This window comes from Capricornis sumatraensis, chromosome 4 (assembly GCF_032405125.1).
Source record: "Capricornis sumatraensis isolate serow.1 chromosome 4, serow.2, whole genome shotgun sequence".
In the NCBI taxonomy this organism is placed as follows: domain Eukaryota; kingdom Metazoa; phylum Chordata; class Mammalia; order Artiodactyla; family Bovidae; genus Capricornis; species Capricornis sumatraensis.
Window position 1 is genome coordinate 4821453 of NC_091072.1, and position 27469 is coordinate 4848921.

Consider the following 27469-nt stretch of genomic DNA (forward strand, 5'->3'; position numbering starts at 1 on the left):
GCAAAAGAGTCAGACATGACTTAGCAACTAAACAACAGCAAAGGCTGTTTTGGTGCCACGTGGAAGTTGCTACAGAGACTATCTGACCCACAGAGCTGAAAATATTTGCTGTCATTTTCTTGATGGGAAAAGTTTGCTGACCACTGAACTGTACATTTAGCATGTGTTTATTATTTTTGCTGTTGTTGTTAGTCTAGATAAATCTAATTTTTAAGGACTCAGTTAATGCCTCCTTTTAAAATCTTCATCCTCCTCCTCAACACCAACAACCTAACCCCTGCATCCAACTTAAACTGTAAACCTTCATTTTGTTAGGCTCATTGCTTGAGGAATTTTTTAAAAATGTTTTGCTCTAAGACATTTCAGAAGCTACAAGCCTGTTAGCATCTCTGCTTTGAGTAACTAGAAGGTCAGCCCTTGTAAGCAGTGGCTGAGGTCCGTTCGCTGCTGCAGCCTCTGTGTTTGGCTGTGTGTCCAGCTCAAGGGGAGCTGTGCAAGAATGACTGTGCAGGCACAGTGATTAAGTGGTCCTCGTGACATGAGCCCGCGTGTGCAAAAGAAAGACAGCAGCAGAACAGGTGGGCACTCCTCAAGACCCTTGGCTTAAACAAACAAACAAACGGTTCAGTTGTCAGGGAGACCAAGTGAAATTGCCTCTACCTCGGTCAACTTTGCTGCACCCTTGGTCAAGGTCATTATCACCTGTTCAGCCTTGTTTTGGGGGAGATGTCGACCTACTGCAGACACTAAGTTTCTTGTGTGACGTTGGGTAAAGGTGAGGGCTAGACTGCCAAGGACAAGCTTTCAAAGGAAATACATTAATCTACAGGGTATGAACAGGCTGAGTGAAGTGTTCCTTTATAATATCTTAGAGAAGAAAAACTTAGCAGGGGAAAAAGTTCATCTGAAAAATACCAAGATTAAGATGTATATGTATCATTGAATCAAATTATATCTTCTTAGATATTACTATGCTGTTAACATGTTTCCATTACTGTCAATTTTCCTCTAACTTTTTCATGAGTAGTTTCAGAATTAAAAAGAAAAGAAAAACTTTCACTATGCAGTAGATAATGGGTAAACATTTGTGTGAAGGTTTTATTTGGATGAGTCTAGTCTGGGAAGAACACTGGAGTCCCACATTTGGGCAGTTGCTGTCTTTATTTCAGTTTTCCACCGCTCAGTACTCATCAACAGATTTGAACATGGTGTGTCTTCCCAGAAGTACTTCTGGAGACCATGGCATACCTCTTCTTTACATCGACTCTCCTTTGTTTGCAAGAGTAGTCTCCCAACTCCAAGAGGAAGAGAAGGTGTGGGAAGACACTGAAGGCTGTTCAGTTCAGTTCAGTCACTCAGTCGTGTCTGACTCTTTGCTACCCCACGAATCGCAGCACGCCAGGCCTCCCTGTCCATCACCAACTCCCGGAGTTCACTCAAACTCATGTCCATCGAGTCAGTGATGCCATCCAGCCATCTCATCCTCTGTCGTCCCCTTCTCCTCCTGCCCCCAATCCCTCCCAGCATCACGGTCTTTTCCAATGAGTCAGCTCTTCGCATCAGGTGGCCAAAGTATTGGAGTTTCAACTTCAGCATCAGTCCTTCCAATGAACACCCAGGACTGGTCTCCTTTAGGATGGACTGGCTGGATCTCCTTGCAGTCCAAGGGACTCTCAAGAGTCTTCTCCAACACCACAGTTCAAAAGCATCAATTCTTCAGTGCTCAGCTTTCTTCACAGTCCAACTCTCACATCCATACATGACCACTGGAAAAACCATAGCCTTGACTAGACGAACCTTTGTTGGCAAAGTAATGTCTCTGTTTTTGAATATGCTGTCTAGGTTGGTCATAACTTTCCTTCCAAGGAGGCTGTTAGGACGTACTTTTCCGTAGGGACCACCTTGGCTCCTTAGCCTTCACTCTTTATTCAGTTTAAAATATCATTTCCTGGTTTCACTGGCCTTTGTGCTACGACACGAAACTGCTTTGCCTTTTTCACCAACAAAGCATCTGGCTGCCCTTCTAGGGGATGAGAGGTGACCCAAGTGTTCATTCATTCACTCATTCTTCCATCCAAGGGTCGCCAAATACTTACCATGTGTCAGAATGTAATGACTGTCAGAGCAGACAGCATTTCTGTTTCTCCATTCTAGGGGATGGGAAATAAACCAAAAATGGTTGAATAAGTTGCAAGTAAAGGAAATAAATGATGAAAAGTAATATAAAGGGAAGTTGTATATGCTGGTGCTTGACTGGAAAAGTGAATCTAGATAATATTTGATCTGTCTTTCATCCAAACAGCAAGAAAGAGTCAGCCTAGCAAAGGTCAGGGAAGAAAGGGTCCCACATATTAAGATTTAGCAAAGGATAGAGTGTACTTAGTTTTTTGGTTTGTTTTTTTTTTTGTTTTCCATACTGGAAAATAAATGGTTTAGGAAAAACAGAGAAGACTTACACTCAAAATATAAAGCCTGTAGGGTAGCCAGATACCTGATTCTTAAGAATATAGCTACCCCCCAATAGTTGGGCCAATCAAATTGTTTTATATTCTTCTGCATATTTTTACCAGGCAGAATGAGTGGTATTAAACATAGGCTGTATGTCTTGGCAATGAAAAGTGACTCAGCTCTTTCCTATCTTCTTTCTGATCCCATCACAATACCTGATAAGTTTAGAGCAGAGTTACATCTCTGGAGTGGATCTGAAGGTGTCCATAGAAATTCTCATCCTGTGGTTAGTGTTTGTAATAAAACGGGGAGATTCTGCTCACCACTCAGGAAGTATTGGAGAGACCAACCCACGGGTGACGTAAGCAAGCTCATCTCCTGGGTGGGCTGGGGGATGGGAGGTGGAGGACCTGGGATTGTTGCCCTCTGGCTGAGACGCAGTGTCATCCGCCCATCACTGACTCCTGTTGGCTCTTAGCACCACTCAGACCAGAAGCAGAGACCGTGCTGTCGGAGCAGAAAGGAAAAATTAGACCTAACATGTTTCATATAGGACACATTGAAGAGGCAGCTGGCGCTGATTGTTGGCTTTACTTGGCAGAAGGCATCTCTCAGACTCCATGATGTCACGTTAGGAGTTTATTTTTATTAGGTCTGTAACGAGTGGAGGTCAAGTTTAACCAGAAAGTTGTGGGGGTCTTTGGTGGCTGGAGGCTTCCCTTCATGGCACTTCTAGTCTCAGGAAAGACGCTCAATGTCCAACACTGTAACTGAGCCTGCAAGGACTCCACAAGCTTCCTGGGGACCAATAATAAGAGCAGAACATGCACATGGGAAAGAGAACTAAGTTAAACACATATACAGTGAAACCTGGAAGCCGTATTCCCCGTTCTCAACCCCAATCATCACCACCTGCTGTTTTCCATAAAAGTATGTGTAAGGGAAAAAATGTTCTTATCTAGAGTATAAGTATATCCTTAGAAATTATAAAAACCATATTATGTATAATATCATATATACATCTCTAACATATATGCTCTTCTGCAGATTACTTGTTTCACATAAACATTTATCTTTTTATATGGTCACATCCAGGTCTGCCTGGTTTCCACTTTCTTAGAGGCCCCGTTGTATTATTTTGTGGTGGTGTTCAGTCACTTAGTCGTGTCTGACTCTTTGCAACCTCATGGACTGCAGCACGCCAGGCTCCCCTGTCCTTCACTAAATTCTGCAGCTTGCTCAAATTCATGTCCATTGAGTTGGTGACGCTATTTAACCATCTCATCCTCTTCTGCCCTCTTCTTTTGCCTCCAGTCTTTCCCAGCATCAGGGTCTTTTGCAGTGAGTCAGCTCTTCGCATCAGGCCGCCAAAGTATTGGAGCTTCCACATCAGTCCTTGTAATGAATATTCAGGGTTGATTTCCTCTAGGATTGACTGGTTTGATCTCCTCCTGTCCAAGGGACTCTGAAGAGTCTTCTCTAACACCACAGTGCTTTTTTTGTGTGGTTATACCAAAATTTATTTAGTCAGTCTTTTATCAATAAACCTTTATTTTATATTTTTTCTATTCAATAGGGCATGTCCTTGGCACACTGTTTTGACTCTTTCCACAGGATACTTTGCAGTAGGATTGCTGGGTCAAAGTGCACAAGGATTTTAAAATCTCTGAGAAAATGGCAAATAGCCTCTAAGGAAGTTTGTGCCGATATGCATTCCTACCAGCAGTGTATGGTGGTCCCTACTTCCCCATATCTTCTTCCACTGTGGGTACTTTCAACTGTTTATATTTTGGCTGCTCTGTTAGGTGAAAATCCGTGTCTCTTTGGTTTGATTTGCATCTCTTTCAAATAATTCAGATTAAAGGGTAAATACTCAGAGGACTGGAATTTGAGAGCAAGATCTGCTGTAACCCTAGTCCAGTTCCTTTATGCAATATCCTGGGGATAGAGTTATGTCAAAATTTTAAAGGGACCAGATTTTGAAAGAGGGCATACATAGATGCCACGAATTAGTACCACTCTCAACTCAGTTTGCGCCAGCACTTCCTAAGCAAACACATCGACACCTCTGCAACAAAACACATAAATGTCCCCACGAAGTAAGCTACGATGATAAAACCTCAGGAAAGTTTTCAGCCTTGAAATAAGTTTGGATCAGATAAGGTATTGCTGCTAAATGAGTTATGGAAGAGGAATTTTGGTATTCAGAGCCATTTGGATGTCAGAATTGCAATGAAGCCACCATGAGCTTGTGTGAAGTATTGATTTGTGAATAGAGAAGGAAGAAACTTCCTCTGGGGATGAGTAGAAAACAGGGAGACAGTCCTCCACCTGCCCCTGAGGGCAGGCTGAGGACTTTGGAACCATGCAAGGGTAGCTAAAAGGAGCTGCCGAGAGTCTGATTATTTCTGTAGTTTTCTTTGGACAGGAGCATCTTTGTCCCTCTAGGCCAGCGGCTGGCCTCATTGTTGTTCATGAAACATTTTGAGATTTGCTAAGCATGGCATCAATGAATGAGTACGTCCCAAACACCAGAGGTGATGTGCACCATCACAGATGTCGGGGAAATGGCCTACCTCCTTCTTATAATTCCATCACTGGACAACCCCACTTTTTCCAAGATTTTAGATGATGACTGAGATGGCCCAGATGTGTCTTGCTTTAGACAAGTGTTGAGAGAGACCATGCTATGCCTCTTCTTTTATTGAAGTATAATTGATATGCAGTGTTGTGCCAGTTTCTACTGGACAGCAAAGTGATTTAGTCATACATATATATGTTCACATTCTTCTTTTGCATTCTTTTCCATTAGGGCTTATCATAGGGTATTGCGTATAGCTCCCTGTGCTCCGCAGTAGAAACTGGTTGTTTATCTGTTCTATGTATAATAGTTTGCCTCTGCTGACCCCAGACTCCTGATCCACAGCTCCCTTAGCCCCCCTCCCCCTCGACAACCACAAGTCTGTTCTCTGTGTCCGTGAGTCTGTTTCCGTTTTGTGGTCTGTTTTTGTCATATTTTGGATCCCACTTTAAGTAATATCACATGGTATTTGTCTTTATCCGAGTTCGCTTAGTACAACAGTCTCCAGGTCCATCCATGTTGCTGCAAAAGGCATTATTTTGTTCTCTTTCTATGCTGAGTAGTATTCCGTTATGTACATGTACCACTTCATCTTTGTCCAGACCTTGTTCTCCTAATGACTCACAGTCGGTCTAAAGTTCTGCTGTCTTCAGCAGGTGTTTAAGAAGCATATGAGTTCAAGAGCAGATAGATTTGCAGAAGTGGTGAAAGATCTGTCCCCAGGAGAGAGAAAGCTGTCCTTAAACAAAGGTAGGAGAATAGAACTGCAAATATGCACATAGTTTTAGTTGATCCAGGGGGTGCAGTGGTAAAGGGTCTGCCTCCAATGCAGACGACACAGGTTCCATCCCTGGGTCGGAAGATCCCCTTGAGAAAGAAGTAGCAACCCACTCCAGCATTTTTGCCTGGAAAATCCCATGAACAGAGGAGCCTGGCAGGCTACGGTCCATGGGGTTGCAAAGAATCAGACACAACTGAAAGTGAATTAACTTGCCAGTGTCACTCAGTTCAGTGAATCAAAAATTGCTGCTCTACAAACTTTGCCTCTATAAAGCTAATCAAACCACCTGAGAAAGTCAGTATCGTGAATGGGGCCCTGTTCTTCTGACATGATGAACGGCAGATCTGAAATTAAACCCAGGGCCATCTTCAGTAGCCGTTTCCACAATTCCTGCCTTTCCGTTTTTGATAAATTTCGTCTGGTCAGTAAGATTCCTCTGGTGAGTTTCTTCTGTTTGTGCGGAGATGACTGTGTGATGAATTGTCCTGGAAAAGATCCAGAGGCTGAGTCCAGGCCCCGTGATTACTTTGTAGTATTCTCCTCCAGAGGAGCAGGCAGGGGTGGTGCGGGGGGCCCCACAGGGGCAAGTGTGCCACACACCTTCTCTCCCCGGATGGTCATCTTTGAGACCCTCCACTGTCTCAGAATTCTGTGAAATACACGCTCATTTAAAAATATGTCAGAACATCTCATTCTGTTTGACATCATTAGTTAATCTGCAGGAAAAGGCAAATTTAAATCATTGCATGACTATACCACACAACTACTAATCTAAACTAAACATAACTAACATGAAAAACAGGTATCACCTAGTTTTCATGACTATCTGGAGCAACCAGCCCTCCAAAGCACTGCTGGTGGAGTATAACGTGGTGCAGCCACTTTGGAAAACTGTTAGTATCAGCTACCTCTGAACACGCTGTTGTAACCTGCTGGTTCTATGCCTCAGCATAAGCCTGATAAAAAGCAGTGGCATGTGTTCACCAAGACGTGTGTGCAACAAGCTGATACTAATGCTATGCCCAAGAGCTCACAAATAGAAACTACCCAAAAGTCTATCACTGTCTGAATGGATGGGATGTAACAACAATTAGATGTCATATATCAGTGAGAATGAACAAAGCTACAACTGCGAACTCGGTGCTGAGTCTTACGTCCGTTGTAGTGCGTCCAGCTTCCAGTGTGTAGATAGTCAGATGCAGAGTTCATCTCCAGTACTGCAAGGATCAGGAGTAATTTCCCTGGGGGACGGAGGGAAAGACTCAGAGGGAGCTTCTATTTGTGAGTCATGTTCTGCTTCTTAATCTGAATGCTGGTCACACACGTATTTGGTAAAAATTTAATGAGTAGCACACTTAGAATTTGTGCACTTCCCTGTGGTCTAGCAAAAAGTTAAATATTTTAAAAACTCTTGTTGAAGGGCAAGTCATTCTAATTCGAGCATTTTAATCCTAGAGGTAAAATACTTTCATAATTATATTACCTTCAGCATTAAAGAATTTTTATTTTGGCTCCCTACAGTTACTCCACATAGCAAACGTCCCAGGTCCCCACAGAGAACCGACGTGCGGCTGGACATTATTCCTCCTGCTTTAATGAGCTTTAGGGCATGCCCTCAGGCTTCTCTGAGGCCTACTGTAAAAGGAAAAAAAAAAAGGAAAAGACAGTAAAAAGATACTAAAACAAGTGCTTTGATAGCACTTTTTAAAAATTCATAACAGGTATAAAAAGAAATGACAGCTGTTTAGTGTATCCATGTGCAAAAAAACAAAACAAAACAAAAGATTTGTGGTACCATAAAGGATATCAGTCATACATTTTGCCAAGTAAGACTGCACTGCTTCTGATATAATGGTCTCAGTTCCTTGCTTGGCCTTTATCTTGTGAATAATGGATTCAGCTCTTTATAAGCCTCCATGCACTTGGAGGGGAAGACTGAAAGAGCTTGAGCACTGAATTTTTGTACTCTCCTGAAATTTCCTTTGTAGGTAGAAGAAGCAGCTTCTGTTATCTGCCTCGCCCTTGGGATTGTTTCCCATTCCCAGTGTTCTTACTTGTCAGCCTCTTCTTTTCAATCGGCTGGATATTCACTAAACGCATATTTGGTGGTATAAGTGTTGCTCTTATAAAGCAAATAATACCCACTATACTAGTCGGTGTCATGAACTGATAACTTCTTTTCCATGCATTATGGATTTTAACGAAAGAGGAAAATTAATGTATTTCCCAAGTATAGAAATCCAATGTCATCTAAATGTAGCCCGTGGGTGTATTGCACAGTAATATTTCGTGGCACAGCTATTGCTAATCTCAGCAGGAAAACCACACAGCTCAGATACATGGTTCACACCAGATGCCCCAGAAAGATAGCAGTGAAAAGATGACCAACAAGGTGTGAGAGTGACTGACCTCAGAACTGATTCTTGCCCATGAACTGGGAATGCATTTAAAAGGAGGCTATTTGTTATCGTCTGCTTTGAATCAAGTCTAACGCCATCTGAGTTCCCTCCAGGATTTATAGTTGTGATATTTCAAAGGATGCTTTCTCAGATAAATAAAGGCACACTAATGTACCACCATTTAGAAACTTGCTGTTCCATAGGTACATTTTCCAACTAGCTAAAGCGCATCCCTTAAGTAGCAGGGTTTTTTAAAATGTGGACCGTGTCAGCTAACACAGGCATATTGTAACACACTTCTGCTTTATAAACAGAAGTTAGGGAATGTGACTTAACTTTTTGCTAAGTTAGTCATCATTATACGCATCAGCTCCTGAAAGGGACTATTGTGCTGGCGGCCTCAAGGCTTTACAGACTCAAGGAGACACGGCCTTGCACCCGATGGCCCCAGACGGCCTTTCCCTCTTACACGGTTTCTGTGTTCTGTCTGCCTCTTCCTTTGCCATCAAGCCATCAGCTACCAGTTCTTGCTTCTATCAGGGATCTTATTTACAGATAAATCTTTTCTAGTTTTCTCCTTCTAATCTAATCTGAATTGTAAGAACATTTAACTGGGTTCAGCATTATTTTTAATATTATCAGTGTAGTTATTAAAATGATGCCTATGTTAATTAAGAAGAAATTAAGCAGTAGCACCAAAGAATTGATGCTTTTGAACTGTGGTGTTGGAGAAGGCTCTTGAGAGTCCCTTAGACTGCAAGGAGATCCAACCAGTCCATCCTAAAGGAGATCAGCCCTGGGATTTCTTTGGAATGACTGATGCTAAAGCTGAAACTCCAGTCCTTTGGCCACCTGATGCGAAGAGTTGACTCATTGGAAAAGACTGTGATGCTGGGAGGGATTGGGGGCAGGAGGAGAAGGGGACGACAGAGGATGAGATGGTTGGATGGCATCACTGACTCGATGGACGTGAGTTTGGGTGAACTCCAGGAGTTGGTGATGGACAGGAAGGCCTGGCGTGCTGTGATTCATGGGGTCGCAAAGAGTCGGACACGACTGAGTGACTGAACTGAACTGAACTGAAGCAGTAGAAACAGAATGAAACATAAAATAGCAGAAATTTCTTTCTCACATACAGAAAAAGTCCAGAATAGTGGTGGAGGTCACCATGAGATGATTTCCCTATCCAGGCATCCTGACTTGAGTTTCCTCTATTTCCTAGAGTCCCAATGTCATCTGCATCCACACGGAGAGAGAGGGAAGAGATGAAGGCATGATGGTGGGAGGCTATTTATTATGGGCCAGATCAGAAAGGACCACACAGCAACCACTTGCAATCCAGTTGGCTAGGACTCAGTCATGTGGCCACACCTACCTGCAAGGGTGCCTGGGTAATGTCATCTAATTTAGTGTCCAGGAAGAGGGACAGAATAGATTTTGATAGATGGATACCAGTCTCTGCTTAGTATTTTTTTGTACAGAAATTTTATGACATTCATTTTGCCAATTCTGTAGCCATTTTTTCCTTCTCTGTAGTTCTTAACAATGTTCAAATTGCACAAAAGTGTAAAATTAAAACTATTTGTGAATTGACTTTAAATTTTATTTAGGATAAAGCTACGTTTTATTCATTTATTTATTTAGGCCACACTGTGCAGCTTGTGAGATCCAGTTCCACAAACACCCAAACAGAAATCTAACCCTTGACCCCTGCAGTGAAAGCATGGAGTGCTAACCACTGGACCTCCAGGGAAGCCCTGATAAAGCTTTAAACTTACTTTGAGAAAAGTGCTGTCACTTGAAAATTAGCCTCGCTGTGTCACCAAGTATTTTTGTATCTTTTTACTTTGGCAGATATTCTCTGCAAGTTTTCAAGTGGACCCCTCTGTACGAAATTAATCTTTATATGGAAACAGGGAAATGTAAAGCTGACATCTTGTGCTCTGGAGTCTCCCAGACTAAATTCTAGCCCTACATTGACACACCAGTGGTAGAATCTTGGCTGTGATGCTTAACCTTTTGAAGTGGCATTGCATCTGTAGAATGAGCATAATGGTAGACCTGGAAGATAGTAAATGAACAGTAACATAAGATATGTGGAAGCAACGGACAAACAACTAATCTCAAAAATGCACAAGCAACTTATGCAGCTCAATTCCAGAAAAATAAACGACCCAATCAAAAAGTGGGCCAAAGAACTAAATAGACATTTCTCCAAAGAAGACATATGGATGGCTAACACATGAAAAGATGCTCAACATCACTCATTATCAGAGAAATGCAAATCAAAACCACAATGAGGTACCATTTCACGCCAGTCAAAATGGCTGCAATCCAAAAGTCTACAAGCAATAAATGCTGTAGAGGGTGTGGAGAAAAGGAAACCCTCTTACACTGTTGATGGGAATGCAAACTAGTACAGCCACTATGGAGAACAGTGTGGAGATTCCTTAAAAAACTGGAAATAGAACTGCGTTATGACCCAGCAATCCCACTGCTGGCCATACACACCAAGGAAACCAGAATTGAAAGAAACACGTGTACCCCAATGTTCATCGCAGCACTGTTTATAATAGCCAGGACATGGAAACAATCTAGATGTCTATCAGCAGATGAATGGGTAGGAAAGCTGTGGTACATATACACAGTGGAGTATTACTCAGCCATTAAAAAGAATACATTTGAATCAGTTCTAATGAGGTGGATGAAACTTGAGGTTATTATACAGAGTGAAGTAAGCCAGAAAAAAAAAACACCAATACAGTATGCTAACACATATATATGGAATTTAGAAAGATGGTAATGATAACCCTGTACGCAAGACAGCAAAAGAGACACAGATGTATAGAATGGACTTTTGGACTCAGAGGGAGAGGGAGAGGGTGGGGTGATTTGGGAGAATGGCATTGAAACATGTATACTATCATGTAAGAAATGAATTGCCAGTCTATGTTTGATGCAGGATACAGGATGCTTGGGGCTGATGCACGGGCATGATCCAGAGAGATGATATGAGGTGGGAGGTGGGAGGGGGGTTCAGGATTGGGAACACGTGTACACCCGTGGCGGATTCATGTTAATGTATGGCAAAACCAATAGAGTATTGTAAAGCAAAATAAAGTAAAAATAAAAATTAAAAAAATTTTTTTAAAAAGATATGTGAATCACCTTATTCAGTGTTTGCTGTGTAATAAGCATTCAACTGTAGGTACAGTAGTGTGTGAGTGAGTGTGAGTGAAAGTTGCTCAGTCGTGTCTGACTCTGCGACCCCATGGACTGTAGCCCACCAGGCTCCTCTGTCCATGGAATTCTCCAGGCAAGAATACTGGAGTGGGTTGCCATGCCCTTTTTCAGGGGCAGTAACCTAATAATAATATAATACTATTACTGTAGTATAGTAATTTAAACCATGTAAATAAATATTTGAGTGTATTAGGAATATCGCAATACTGATGACACTTCCACCGAGTTTGGATACTAAGATGTTTCTCTACCCAGCTTTTGCATCCTTTGAATTGCAACACCTCCTAAAGCATGGGGGCTTCTCTGGTGGCTGAGATGGTTAGGAATCTGCCTCCAGTGCAAGGGACTTGGGTTCTACTCCTGGGTTGGGAGGATCCCCTGGAGAAGGGAATGGTTACCCACTCCAGTATTATTGCGTGGAGAATTCCATGTACAGAGGAGCCTGGTGGGCTACAGTCCATGGAGTCACAACAATCGGACACGGCTGAGCTACTTTCACTTTTACAAAGCATGAGTGTTTGTGCTTCTCAGCTTTATTTCTTAAGAATATATTATTTGAAGCATGTACCACAGCATCTTTAGAAGAATCAGTGGTACTTAGAATTGTAATCCGAAGGAATAAAACACAGATGTGACAATGGGGAGTGGTAGGAACTGTGGTTAACTGGTGAATGCATGCCCCATATGAAAATACTAACATTGAATCATCTTTTGAAACACTCCCCCAGAAAGCAAAATGTGTTTGAAAGCTGGATATACTATTTATTAAAATATGGTTTCTTGGGGTCAAGTGTACCCTTCTACTGTCTGCTCTGAGACGATACAACCACATTCGGTCACATCCAGCTGGATCCCTGTTTGCCTCCCACAGAAACGCTCAAGGGTGCTTGAAAAGTAGGACAAGGAAGAAGAAGCGTGTTTGCACGGCTGGAACTTCCACTCCTGTACCCACGCCCCTTCACCCGGGCAGTGACAGTTAGCTTCAGTGGTTATGTTGATTCCGGTTGGTAGTCTTTCCAACACCCCCAGAACCAGTTTCAGAGCCACTAGCACATACCACTGGAGTCCTCTCCAAGGTCTGGTCCCTCCTGTGAGCCTTAAGCTGTGGAAGTTCCAGCCTTTCGCTTTCTTTTTCCCCAACTTGTTACGAAGAGCTGCTTCCTGCAATTTATTACCTGATGTGTATTCCATTTTTGTCTTTTCAGATTCCCAATATCTGGTTAATAATTCTTGACATTAAATCCTGTCTGATACTGTTTCTGTCTCCTCACCAATTCAGAGGTTCATGCCAGGAGTGGTGCTAGAAAGAAACCCCTAAAAATGGGGTCTGGGGATGGCTAGGCTCATAAATTGACAGCTTGGCACGTCTCGGCTGAATATATGTCAACGTGTTTTACTTTATGGTTGTTTTTATGGTTGCTGCTGCCACTACCTAAAATAACATAAAACTAACATAGCATTCTAGAGCTTTCAAAGGGCATGAATATATGCTATCTTATCTAATCCTTCTTTCATGTCTTTGAGAAGCTTTACAAAAGAAGAAGCTCAAACTTAAGTTGCTTTGTGTGTGTATGACAGTTAAGTCATTTCAGTCATGTCCGGCTCTTTGCAAACCCCTGGACTGTAGCCCACCAGGCTCCTCTGTCCAAGGGGGTTCTCCAGACAGGAATACTGGAGTGGGTTGCCATTTCCTACTCCAGGGGATCTTCCCAACCAGGGATTGAACCCGTGTCTTTTACATCTCCTGCATTAGCAAGTGGGTTCTTTACCACTAAGAAAGAGAAGCCACTAAGTCACTTTAGTCATATCCAGCTCTTTGTGACCCCATGGACTGTAGCCCACCAGGGTCCTCTGTCCATGGGATTTTCCAGGCAAGAATACTAGAGTGGGTTGCCATATACTTGAAATCACAGAGTTAGTAAGTGAAAGAGCCAAGGACTTAGATTCAGATACTTTAATGCCAGTTGCAGTTGTATTTCGTTTTTTAAGGAATCACTGCACTGTTCTCCATAGCGGCTGTACTAGTTTGCATTCCCACCAACAGTGTAAGAGGGTTCCCTTTTCTCCACACCCTCTACAGCATTTATTGCTTGTAGACTTTTGGATCGCAGCCATTCTGACGGGCGTAAAATGGTACCTCATTGTGGTTTTGATTTACATTTCTCTGATAATGAGTGATGTTGAGCATCTTTTCATGTGTTTGTTAGCTATCCATATGTCTTCTTTGGAGAAATGTCTATTTAGTTCTTTGGCCCACTTTTTGATTGGGTCGTTTATTTGTCTGGAATTGAGCTGCATAAGTTGCTTGTATATTTTTGAGATTAGTTGTTTGTCAGTTGCTTCATTTTCTATTATTTTCTCCCATTCTGAAGGCTGTCTTTTCACCTTGCTTATAGTTTCCTTTGTTGTGCAGAAGCTTTTAATTTTAATTAGGTCCCATTTGTTTATTTTTGCTTTTATTTCCAGTATTCTGGGAGGTGGGTCATAGAGGATCCTGCTGTGATTTATGTCAGAGAGTGTTTTGCCTATGTTCTCCTCTAGGAGTTTTATAGTTTCTGGTCTTACGTTTAGATCTTTAATCCATTTTGAGTTTATTTTTGTGTATGGTGTTAGAAAGTGATCTAGTTTCATTCTTTTACAAGTGGTTGACCAGTTTTCCCAGCACCACTTGTTAAAGAGATTGTCTTTACTCCATTGTATATTCTTGCCTCCTTTGTCGAAGATCAGGTGTCCATAGGTGTGTGGATTTATCTCTGGGCTTTCTATTTTGTTCCATTGGTCTGTATTTCTGTCTTTGTGCCTTATGACCCAGCAATCCCACTGCTGGACATACACACTGAGGAAATCAGAATTGAAAGAGACACGTGTACCTCAATGTTCATTACAGCACTGTTTATAATAGCCAGGACATGGAAGCAACCTAGATGTCCATCAGCAGACGAATGGATAAGAAAGCTGTGGTACATATACACAATGGAGTCTAACTCAGCCATTGAAAAGAATACATTTGAATCAGTTCTAATGAAGTGGATGGAACTGGAGCCAGTTATACAGAGTGAAGTAAGCCAGAAAGAAAAACACCAATACAGTATACTAACACATATATATGGAATTTAGAAAGAGGTAACGATAACCCTGTATGCAAGACAGCAAAAGAGACATAGACGTATAGAACAGTCTTTTGGACTCTGTGGGAGAGGAAGAGGGTGGGATGATTTGGGAGAATGGCATTGAAACATGTATAATACCACATAAGAAATGAATTGCCAGTCTAGGTTCGATGCAGGATACAGGATGCTTGGGGCTGGTGTACTGGGATGACCCAGAGGGATGGTATGGGGAGGGAGGTGGGAGGGGGGGTTCAGAATTGGGAACACGTGTACACCCATGGCGGATTCATGTTGAAGTATGGCAAAACCAATACAATATTGTAAAGTAAAAATAAATAAGTAAATAATTTAAAAAAATTAATTAAAAAAAAAGAAACATTTAAAATATAAACTAAATAAAAGCACCAGTTGCTTCATGCAGAGCAAATTTTGTTTTAAATATTAAGACTTCTTCTAACAAGAGAATGAAACGACATGGTGAAAAGGAAAGATAAGCCAATAAATTGGCTTAGTCATTTACCTGTAGCCTCAGAAGGCTGTAATTATATCTTAATCTAGAAGAGAAATCATTTTTGGTTTTCCCATTTTAAAAGATATTAAATTTCAGAATCTCAGGAAGAAGGAGTATTTTGTATCGTGTAACAGTTTAAACTGATCAAGCCTAAGTAGTACGAACCTGTTCTTAATTCCCCAACTCAAGTTGAATAATCTCAGCATCCACCAGGTATCAAAATATCTCATCCTTTTTTCTCAGAGAAACAATAGGATGCATTGTGTGAAAGACACAGAAAGCTTCACATTCAGGGTTACTTTGACATAAACACCGTGCACTTTTGCAAATGTGCACGGATTATGTACATTTTTATGAGTTTGACAGAAAGGAGAACAGTGGGAATGGGGATATTTCTAACATCTTGGCTCTTTCCAGCCTCTTGAGTCTTTCTAAAGCTTGGCAGGATTATTTTCTTACTAGTTAAATGCTTGTAGGGCCACAGCAGCAAGGAATTCTAGAATTCCTAACAAATGCATCTTGTTTTCGCAGATGTAAGGAATCAATCCTAATACTGTTTTGATTGTATTTACTGGCATATATTTTTATAAAGCTTTTGGAGGAAAGAGTTGCATAATTTTAGGAAGTGCCTCAATTATTTTCTGAGTCTGTATTTGGTTTTAGTTGGTGTTAACTAATAGTCATTCTTGAGTTCTCCACCACTTAAGAAAATTGTGTATATTTAAGGTGTACAACATGATTATTTAATGTACACATACAAAGTGAACTGTTCCAGTGCAGCTAATTAACTGTCTCATCTCCTCACAGACTTGTGTGTGGTAAGTGCATCTGAAACCTATTCTTATCCGATTTCCAGTATTCAGTACTGTGTCATTCACTTTAATCATCATGCCTGCAGGTTAGATCTCTGGGCTCATTTATTCTATAGGAACTTTCACTTGGTGCCCTTTTATCTACATCTCCCCAGCCACCCCTGGTAACTTCCACTCCACTCTCCGCCTCTCTACATTTAACATGTTTAGATTTGGTACGTAAGCAACACCATGCCATGTCGGTCCTTCTATGTGTGGCAGATGTCACTTAGCATAACGTCCCCTTGGCTCATCCAGGATATTGCTAAAAGCAGGACCTCCTTTTTAAAGGCTGAGTGATAGTCTCTTATATATCCATATATATCTCATGATTTCTTTATCTACTCATTCAATGGCCACTTCAGTTGTTTCCTTGTCTTAACGGTTGGGAATAATGTCAATGAAGATATGAGTGCAGATGCCTGTTCAAGGTGCTGGTTTCATCTCCTTTGAATATATACTCAGGAGGATTCTTGGATCACATGGTGGTTTCATTTTTAGTGTTCCCGCCGCCCCGTGAGGCACCCTGTACTGGTTTCCACGATGCCTATACCAACTTACATTCCCCAACAGTCCGCATCCTTCCCAACACTTTTATTTTTTGATAATTGCCATTCTGACAGGTGTGAGATGATACCTCCTTGTAGCTTTTCCTCGCATTTCCCTGACCACTGTTCATCAGCATCTGTTTACACAGGCAAGAATGCTCTTGACACGGACAGCCCTGTTTGTCATTGGGCTCATAGAAGTTCTGTCTCCTCTGCAACCTGAAAGCTGCTTTTCCATCATTTCTGACCTTTTGTAAGAATTGTCCTTATAAAAAAATGCCCTTTTGTAAGAATTGTCCAAAAGGAAACTGACAATATAGAATATATATTAACATTTAAATTTCCTGACTAAGTCATCTCAATTTCCATCAAATTTTATATTGGATATTTATTTTTCTTTCGCTTAGAAAATAGCCATACCCAGTTAATAATATAAACTCCTTGGGACAGGTGTCTGTATTTTCATTTGTAACCTAAGCTACAGCTATACAGTTTTTTCATTACAATGATGACTTTAAATAAAAGAGCAGGTTCTTACAGACTTTAACAGTTACTTGGACAGGTCATCTTAGACCCAAATCCATAATTGAGACCAGACATGATTCTGAGCTAGAAGTTGATCATCCTTCCAGCCCACATATCGCAAGTGAAAGACCCCACCGGAAACAGGCCACCGGCAACTGTGCCGCTCAGATCATGAGGCACACACAGTAGGGCAGCAGCAGCCCTTGGGAGCTCATTAAAATGCAGATTCTCGGGCCTCGGTTTAGACCTACTGAGTCACACTACGTGTTACATGGTCCTCAGGTGATCCATATGCATGGAAAGATTTGAGGGTCACTGATGTAGAAGACATATTGGCCCAAAAGCATTTTAATGACGTTTATATTTTCCAACATCAGCTTCAACTAACCATCCTATTTTAAAATGTAATCTGCTGGAACACTTACGCCACAACACTAAAAGAAAACTTCTCGGAACCTTATAACTTGACCTTTCATTTAAAATTTGATATAAAAATTTTTAAAAAGACATTTCCTTGCATTATGCACTAGTTTTCCTAACTATATTATGGAGTATTCAAAATAACATTTTCTTATAAAAAGTAATGGTTTTTCTAACCCTGGTATGCGTGCTCAGTTGCTCAGCTGTGTCTGACTCTTTTGTGACCCCGTGGACTATAGCCATCCAGGGAATTTCCCAGGCAAAAAAACTGGAGCAGTAGCCATTTCCTTCTCCAGCGGATCTTCCCGATCCAGGAATCGAACACACATCTTCTGCATGGGCAGGCAGATTCTTAACCACGGAGCCACCTGGGAAGCTCAATCCTAGTGTATAGGAAATTAATATTCAACACATTATTTTTTATGCAGAGTCATGCCAGCCTAACAGTATATGATTTAGAGGGATTGTAATGTCTTCTGTGGTCTTTCTTAGGTATGTCCTTCAATTTTTTCTGATTATTGGGGTAGTTTTCCTTTTGGCCAGTAAATATGTATTTTTTCTGCTGTTCTTGATAGATCTTCAGCATCACTGAAAGCTAGTTTTAGTCTTTTTTTTTCCCCTTTATGGTATTGTCCTGACTTGCCATTTATTTTAAAACATATCACATCATAAATTGATCTGCTGTTTGGTTTATTTTTGTTCTGATCTTTTTCTTCTTGTTCCTTTCTCACAGAGAATCCCCTTGCTTTTGTCCCTTTGTATTTGTATTATCTGAACTGGTTCGGTTGTAGTGAGCAACTAGCTTCTTTCCTGCAGTCTCTCCAGAGTTTCTTCTTGGACTCGGGTACATTCTGTTCCCAGTTTCTCTTGGGAAAGACTGACAAGGAAATTAAATTACCACTGGGTACAGTACATTTCAGCATCACTGTAAATTTCCTAAAAGTCTATAAATTTTCGTATCCTGTTCATTTTGACAACCCTAAGACCAAGCCTTTCTTAATTTAACAATAAATGTAGAGTGGAAATTTTGGGCTGGTTTGTTTTCTTATTTGAAGAATAAAGTCCTCTTCCTTAGTCAAGGCCTAAGAAAAAGAGACAGTTGCTTTATTTGGTAGAATGAGAATAACTTGCATTGTTATTCTTTTCTGTACAACTTCCTGTCGGTAGTTGAGCTGCCACTTAATTCTCTGGAGTATTAACTTCATCAAGTTCTGATGTGCTCCACCAGCGCTAGTAAGATCTTTGGAAACTTTTTAGCTAGAGGCTGATGCAGGGTTTCACAGACAGTCTTGCCACCCAGCTTGGAAGCAGACAATAGATTTAGGAAAGAATCTTGAAGTATGATAAGCCAGTCTTAGGCCTTACCACCCTGAACACACCCGATCTCCTCTGAAGGGTGATACGTCGTCAAACGCTGGTCCAAACCTCCCCTAGCAACAAGGGGCGGCCACCAAGCCAGGAAGAAAGGCGTCGAGTGGAGAACAGGGTCGTTTGGTTGCACTGGCAACACCCTAGCTTCCCTGGAAGACGGGGGAAATTTTCAGGATCATTCCAGACTTTAAGCGTGAAAAGGTTGGTGGCTAAAACTCAAAAGTTTGAGAGGTTTAAAGATATTATATAAAAAATATTTTGTCAGCCTACACATCTCCTGAACTAGCTTGATTCTTAGTTATTTCACATGAATGCAGCTTGTGGCATCATCATTTGCAAGGCAGGGTCGGTCGGGGCGGGGTGGCGGGAGGTAAAGCAAGGATATGTGTGAGCCTGTTGGGTTTCAGATCTATTCCAGACCACCCATTCCATCTCTACAGAGTAGCAGAAACGGGAGATGTTACCCTTCTTGAAACTCTGCCTCCTCTGGACCAGGACAGCATGTGGTAAAGTCCTTTTTGTAAAGTAGAACCACATGCCCAAGCCAGCTGGTTGAAACAGTGTTTCTTTAGACTGATTATTCTCTTTCTGAACTACTCTAATTGCAAGTAATGAAGAGTTTTAACTAGTTTGAAAATAAAGTATTCTTGAGTTAAAACACTTGTTTTTGCGTAAGTGAAAATGGTCAAACCTGTCTTGCAGGAATTTCACTTTGTATCTTGGGGTGAGCCTCAGTTGTAGTTCACTGATTCTAAGGTATACTTCCCTCCAAAACACATTTTTGTATCACTAAAATCAGGTCACTGCTTATGATTTATGTTATTTTGCAACCATTGTGCACAACAGCAGTGGCATAAATTGTCACTCTTTGCACGTGTGGACATGGTTGCTATTTCCAGTTGCATGGCTGGGCTACCGTAACTTCTTGACATTTAAAGGACCATTTAAGGAACACTCGAGAAAGGAGGGTTAGGTTATTGTCTGACCATGTTCTGTTGACATCTGGTGAAGAAAGCTTTAGCATGAAAACTTTACAAGTGATGGTTGGCAGCTTAGAGACGGTAGAGCACTCTTTTAAGAAATACTTCTCAGTCCCTTTTTTATTTAAACACGTAGCTATCGAAGACTGAATTGAAAAGTGATGTGAAAAAAAACAATAAAAGTGATGTGAAAGGGCTATACTCTGTAAAGATGTTTTAGGAAAACTTAAATCAATACATTTAGCTCAGATGAGATGATAAGTGCTAGAAATCTGTCTACCTAAATCTAAAAGAAGCCATGTCAAGAAGTAGAAAATAAAAAATAAATGATAAGAAAGCCTTGTACCACCGTTTAATTGGCAGTGTTTCTTTGTTTTTGTTATTAGTGTGCTTTGCTGGTTTTTTTTTTTTTAATTTACTGTTTATACAAAGTGTGCTTTACTATTAGTGGCATTTTCAGTCCATAAAATTTAGCAGTTACAAAGAGGCAGAGAATACCTTGGTGAGTGTGTATGCATGTGTGTATGTAAAAGACGATTACTTAACTGAGCTGAACCTATGTGCGGAAGTCAACATTTCTAATCACAGTTGTATTCTTCAGTGTTTCATTTTGGAAGGTAGTTTTTATTTCTCTTCGAGGGGACACCTGCTTCTCTTCCACGGAGATTATTTCAAGGCGGATTCCCTTTCCTTTCTCTGTGACAGCCTTATACCTCAGACCATTCGTGTGTTTGAATTTGACTGAGTTGATTTGCCTTACTCTTCCAGATTCCCTTGGTTGCAGGTAACAGATGTCACTATATAAGAGTGCAGAGCAGCTCATAGAACCGAGGGCCTGAGATGTCGCTGAATCTGAGAAATCCAGTACCATGGTAATCCAGAAATCCCCTCTCCATTCACAAGTACAGTGGACCTTTGAACAACACAGGTTTGAAACACATGGGTCCACTCACATGTGGAATTTTTTTCAGACGTAAATACTGTGATCCTAAGTGGTTTGTGGTTGGTTGAATCTGCAGACGTCAAGCCTGAAATATGGAAGATCCTTGAGTATGAAGGGCCAACTACAAATATATGAGGATTTTTCAACTGTGCGGCGAGTCAGTGCCTGAAATACCGCTCAGTTTCAAGACTTCACTGAAACTGAGAATTTTCACTGGTTGGAAGCGTTCTATAGGCATTTTTGAGTTTAAATGTTTGTTTAGCAGAAGTAAGAGTAATCATTTTGTTTGAATTTCATGAAAGCCATAACCTTCATGATCTTCGTGTACAGTAGATAGGAACATCTCACTAGAATTTATGAATCAGCAGGAGTCAAGGACACAGGAAATAAAAGGAGTGAAGCAACCTGTCTGTCGGTCCATCCCAGACCCAGATCTGCTTGCATACTTTCAGCCCAAGCACAGAAGTCTCTGATGTTTTATTGACTATCTTGCCTTGTAGTATTTGTAGAAAATGTGACAGCAGAGTTTATTTTCACCGAAAAGGTAGAAACCATGAATGTCATGAGTTGGTTGCGTTGCACTGACTTTACAAGGGGAGTGAGGAGACCAGTGATCTTGGCAAGTACATGACGTCTTTAAATCTGATCACAATCTTCCGCCTTCTCTGTTTTTCTCACATAGACAGCCAAAGCCTCCCTTTATGTCTCACCAACCGACTATCCCTTGACAAGTGGAGAGACCCCTGGAGATGAACTTCGCCTTCTGCTGCTGCATTTCTGGCATCTTCGCCGTCCTCAGAAGTACCATCCCTGTCCCTCTGTGTTTCGGACACTTGCCCATGGCCTCCTCTTCCTGGGACACTCTCATTCCATACTCTGGCTCTCCCTTATTCACCTGTTTGTTTAAATGTAGTGATTTCTGGCAGCTGAGTAAGGAATCAACCCAGAAACAATATGCTTGTGTGAGTTCGCCTCTATTTTAAGGTGAAAGTATTATAAAATAGAAAGAGAGTTAGCAAATGTAATGACATTTTTTTACACAAAAATGAGAGCCACTTTTCAGGTTATTTCCTTAAATTTGTGGGTCCTCCCCTTGAAGCTTGCATCAGCTGTTCCTAATTTCTAGTGTTTCAGAGTGAGTGTGGGGTGGTGATTTATCTCATTCAATTGATGTTTGTTACATTTCTATAATGTTGCAGGCACTAGGGCTGGAGAAGTGAGCAAAAATGCATCCGTGATCTGTTGTGTGGCAGGGAAAAGATGATCAAATCAAGTAACTTGATCAGACACAGTAATCTGCACTTTCCAAATAATAACTGCTTCTGGGGGCAGTTACCCACAAAAGTGAGTAAACCAATCTAAGATGTGAGGAATGCCTGTCAAAAAAAAAAAATTTAAATTAATAGGTGAATAAAAGAGAGCCAAAGTATGGAATAGTGCCCCAAGGAAGAGGAGGCCATGGGCACATGTCCAAAACACAGAGCGACAGGGACTGTACTTTTGAGGAAGCCAAAGATGCTCCTTGGGTTAGATCAAAAATGTTCATTCTAGATTTTCCAGGGACTTGAAAAGTCTCCTAGGAAATTTGGACCATATCATAAGGTTTCCAAACTGAAGCCATGCTAGGTTTTCCAGCATAGCTGATGCCCAGAGAATAGATTGGATAAGGGGATGGATTAAACACGAGGAAGGAAGACCAGTTCACTTACTGTGGTGGTCCAGAAGAGAGCTGTTGGCCTTGACCGAGGTAGCATCAGTGGCGTTATAAGTGGATGAATCTGAAGCAGAATCAAGTGTGGGTGAGAAGGATAAGGAAGAGTCAAAGATGACCATCAGGGTCTTAGTTTGAGCAACAAGGGCCATCAGCAGAACCAGTCCCTGCAGGAGAAAAGACTTGAAGGAACTGCTTATTTCTACTCAGTCAAAAAACAGTCTTACTTCTGCTGCAGCTGGTATGTCGCTTCAGTCGTGTCTGACTCTGTGCGACCCCATAGATGGCAGCCCACCAGGCTCCCTCGTCCCTGGGATTCTCCTGGCAAGAACACCGGAGTGGATTGCCATTTCCTTCTCCAAATGCATGAAAGTGAAAATTGAAAGTGAAGTCGCTCAGTCGTGTCAGTCTTACTTCTGTATGTTACTAAACTCTGATCAATATGACAGAGAAAGTGAAATAGATGAGGATAAGTACAAATGATCATGGAAGACTGAGATAGAGCTGGGGATAAGACAAGCGCATCACTGAAGCAAGCCGACCTCCTTTGGAGAGAAGGCCCACACATTTGATGCAGAGCTTTTTAGCATCCAAGAGAGGGGGCAAACATGATTTGTAGGCTTCATCAGTGAAATGAAGCCAGTTGCTTGGAGAAGCCCCTTCCAGTCTGATCCTGAGATCAGAGATAAGTTTCTCTATATTCTGCTCCGTAACAGTGATTTTCACCATTCTGTCTTCCAGGTCACTTGTCCGTTCTTCTGCCTCAGTTATTCTGCTGTGGATTCCTTCCAGCGTATTGTTCGTCTCTGTTTGTTCTTTAGTTTTCTAGGTCTTTGGTAAACATTTCTTGCATCTTCTCAATTCTGTTTCCAAGATCCTGGATCGTCTTCACTATAATTATTCTGAATTCTTCTTCTGGAAGGTTGCCTATCATCACTTCATTTAGTTGTTTTTCTGGGATTTTATCTTGTCCCTCACCTGGGACATAATTCTCTGATTTTTTCATCCTTACTAGTTTTCTGTAATGTGGTTTTTGGTCTAGCTGTTGTGGAACTATGGTTCTTCTTGCTTCTTCTGTCTGCCCTCTGATGGAGGAGGCTAAGAGGCTTGTGTAAGCTTCCTGATGGGAGGGACTTGGTGGGGAAAACAGGATCTTGCTCTGAGGGGACAGGGCCTTGCTGGATAAAGCTTTAATACAGTTATCAGCTGGTGGGTGGTGGTGTACTCCCTCTCTGTTCGTTGTTTGGCCTGAGGCCCTGGGGTCTGCAGGCTCTATGATAGGGTTAGCGGTGACCTTCAAGCAGACCTCCAAGGGGCATCTTTCAGGACTGCTGCTGCCAGTGCCCCTGTCCGTGCAGCGAGCCACTGCTACCCCACAGGAGACCCTCCAACAATAGCTGGCAGGTCTGGTTTGGTTCAGTCTCCTGTGGGGTCACTGTCCTTTCCCCTGGGTCTTGGTGCACACAAAATTTTGTCTCTGCCCTCCAAGAGTTGAGTCTCTGTTTCCCATAGTTCTGTGGAAGTCTTGTAATCAAATCCCACTGACCTTCAACATCAGATTCCCTATGAATTCCCAGTCCCTTTGCCTGATCCCCAGGTTGGGAAGCCTGACTTGGGGCTCAGAACCTTCACAACAGTGGGAGAACCTCTTTGGTCTTCTTGTTCACCAGTTTGTGGGTCACCCACCCAGCAGGTATGGGATTTGTTTTTATCGTGATTTCACCCCTCCTGCCATCTCATTGTGGCTTCTTATTTGTCTTTGGACACGGAGTATCTTTTTCTGGTGAGTTACAGCATCCTCCTGTCAGTGGTTGTTCAACAGCTAGTTGCAATTTTGGTGTTCTGGTAGATGAGAACACGTCCTTCTACTCAGCCATCTTAAACCAGAAGTCAAGAAATTTCTCCAATGAGTCTTTCTGGAAAGACACACTGTGATGTTGTGAACAACATCCTTATTGGAACATAGTGATAACCTTCATCAGCTCTTCCCTAACAATCCCTCAGTATAGACCATGGCATTTATACTGTGCTGTCAAAATTAATTGAAAATCAACTCTGTGAAATGAGGCTGTGTTTCCACCAGATTTGACCTCCTGGAGCCAATTGTCAGTTTCTGATGGTCCGCCATCCACCCCAGGATCAGCTCAGTTCAGTTCAGTTCAGTCGCTCAGTCGTGTCCCACTCTTTGCGACCCCATGAATCGCAGCACGCCAGGCCTCCCTGTCCATCACCATCTCCCAGAGTTCACTCAGACTCACGTCCATCGAGTCAGTCACTCCATCCAGCCATCTCATCCTCTGTCGTCCCCTTCTCCTCCCGCCCCCAATACCTCCCAGCATCACAGTCTTTTCCAATGAGTCAACTCTTCACATGAGGTGGCCAAAGTACTGGAGTTTCAGCTTCAGCATCATTCCCTCCAAAGAAATCCCAAGGCTGATCTCCTTCAGAATGGATTGGTTGGATCTCCTTGCAGTCCAAGGGACTCTCAAGAGTCTTCTCCAACACCACAGTTCAAAAACATCAATTTTTTGGCGCTCAGCTTTCTTCACAGTCCAACTCTTACATCCATACATGACCACTGGAAAAACCATAGCCTAGACTAGATGGACCTTTGTTGGCAAAGTAATGTCTCTGCTTTTCAATTTGCTGTCTAGGTTGATCATAACTTTCCTTCCAAGGAGTAAGCGTCTTTTAATTTCATGGCTGCAGTCACCATCTGCAGTGATTTAATGTGAACTATTTTTTCCTTACTTTGTGTTTGTGAAGTCCCTGAGCATTAAAAAAAAAAAAAAAAGATATATGCAGATTCTGAATACATATATATTTTGGATGTCAACTAGGAAATAACCTAATTTCTTCCCTGTTTCTGAACTCTAGACATAGATTTGGGAAAATACTCCATACGTACTTCTTGTCTCAGCCAACTTTTAAAAAGATGTTGCTGGATTAATAATGAGTTTAAAGTTATATTTCTGGAAAAATACATAGAGAACAGCTGCTCCGTTTTATCAGAAAGTGCAAAACCATGTGCTTTTTCAGCCAAGCTTGATGTAGAATTAATACTCTCCTGTGAAGCCAGGGTTTTTAAGAATGAGCTATGCCTCAGTAGAAGGGTACCTGGTTTTGCTTAGCAATAAGCTATAGGAATAGTCCCGGGCAACGAAAGATCCTCCCCAGAAAGTCATTCCAAGTCCGTTATAACACAGACAGATGGGAAATGGAGGTCCCAGAGTTCCCTGTTTTAAGGTACAACTTTAATCTTTATCTCAGAAAAATTTTAAAGCAGCTGTAACCAAATGCCCACTTTGGTCATAAAAAATAAAAATTTCAGCAGACAGAGTATCGAGAGAATATCAAGCTTGAGCAGTGTCATTCCCAGTGTACACTGAAAAAAACATAATGCAATTTTTTAAGTTTTCATTAAAATTCTTACCGATATCCCAGGTTCTCTAAGCCTAGGAGTAGTAAATCTGCATTATTTTTTTCATTACTAAACAAAAATATGGGTAGTTCTGGAATGCAGCATTGTTACAGTTAGACTGGCAATACCTTGGGTCTGAACTTGTTTGGATAAGAGGCTTGGTTCTTCTGTGTGGTCATCTATCAGGAGTCAGGGAGGGGGTCCTGGGGGTCAGTGGTCAAGAGAACATGCTTTGTAATCCCACTTCCTGGGTTCAGATTCATAATCTTCCATTTGACCTTGGCAAACTACTTGTTTATATCAGTTTCCTCATAAAATGAATATAATAAGAGTGGACCCTCCGTGGATGTCTTATGAGTAAACACTATGTATTTGTAAGAGGTCTTAGCATAGTCTTGGATACAGACAGTACTCAGTAAATGCTGGCTGGTGTTACTAGTCCTAGCTGAACTAGAAGCACTAACGCAGAGCATCCCTGTCATGAGTTCAGGCTACATGACTGAAGGCAGACCAGCAGACAGGTATGACTCAGCCCAGCTCCACAAGTGAGGCACCCCTCATGAGGACACAAACCTCCCTGCCAATAGCAAGGGAGTTTTGCCGTCGCATTTGGATAATTGCTTATTCATTCAGGTTAACAAGTGGCTACTATAAACTTTCAGATGGACTCTCTACTAGAGCTCAAGATGCATACGAGCTGGTGCCTGTATTTTATCATTGAAAAGTGAGAATTTGCATTTTTAAAAAGAAGGGTCTAATTAGATAAGTAAGATTAGATAGATGGACACTCAGAAGGTGGAACAAGGACTAGAGGAGAGGAGAAGCGAAAAGAAGAAGTGATGTTTTGATGAGAAGAGCGTAAGTAGAGAATCTCAGGCCCCTCCCTCCCAATGTCAAGGCATGCAGATACAAAATGGATTTATCACATAAACTGGTGTGCTTACCTTGGGCATGCAGGAAAGGAATAAAACTGGATGGGTGCAAAAAACCCCGAAAACTTGTGGTCTCAGGTCGCCCAGGAATTTTTAACAACTGTTTTAAGAGGACAACAGAAAAGACAGTTTGGACAGATGTTAGGCGATCAGTGGTGACGACGCAGAGTGGGAGGCAATAGAGAGCAGCGGTGACCGGGGGAAACTGGAGCTCACTCACTCCTTTAAAGGCAGCTGCTGTTTGCATCCAGCTGACTGTCACCACGATGGAAGTCTGATGGATGAGCGCCATGTCTTCCAATTTGGCAAGAAAAGCAGGGAACACCGTCTTTTTAAAATTTTCAGATCTCTGTTTTAGAAGATTACCAACCAATTGAAATATAATACATTGTATGGCTCAATATTAGAGGCCAAAGACCATGCATCTGTGTGTCCAGTTGAATATGATGTCTTAAACAGTGTGGCTTACTCACATTCTATTGGATGTGAGCTATATATTGTAAGTGAAAGCTCTGGCCAAACTTTTCCAGTCAAAAATGGATCCTATTGTTCAGATAGCCCCACAGGATTTTGGAAAATTGCCATGGAGCATATTCCATGCATATTTCTTGAAGATGAATGACCTCGGAAACTTTATAAGCAAAATAGGTCTTCCTGTCTTGAAAACTTAGATTTTCCTTTGACCATACCTGCC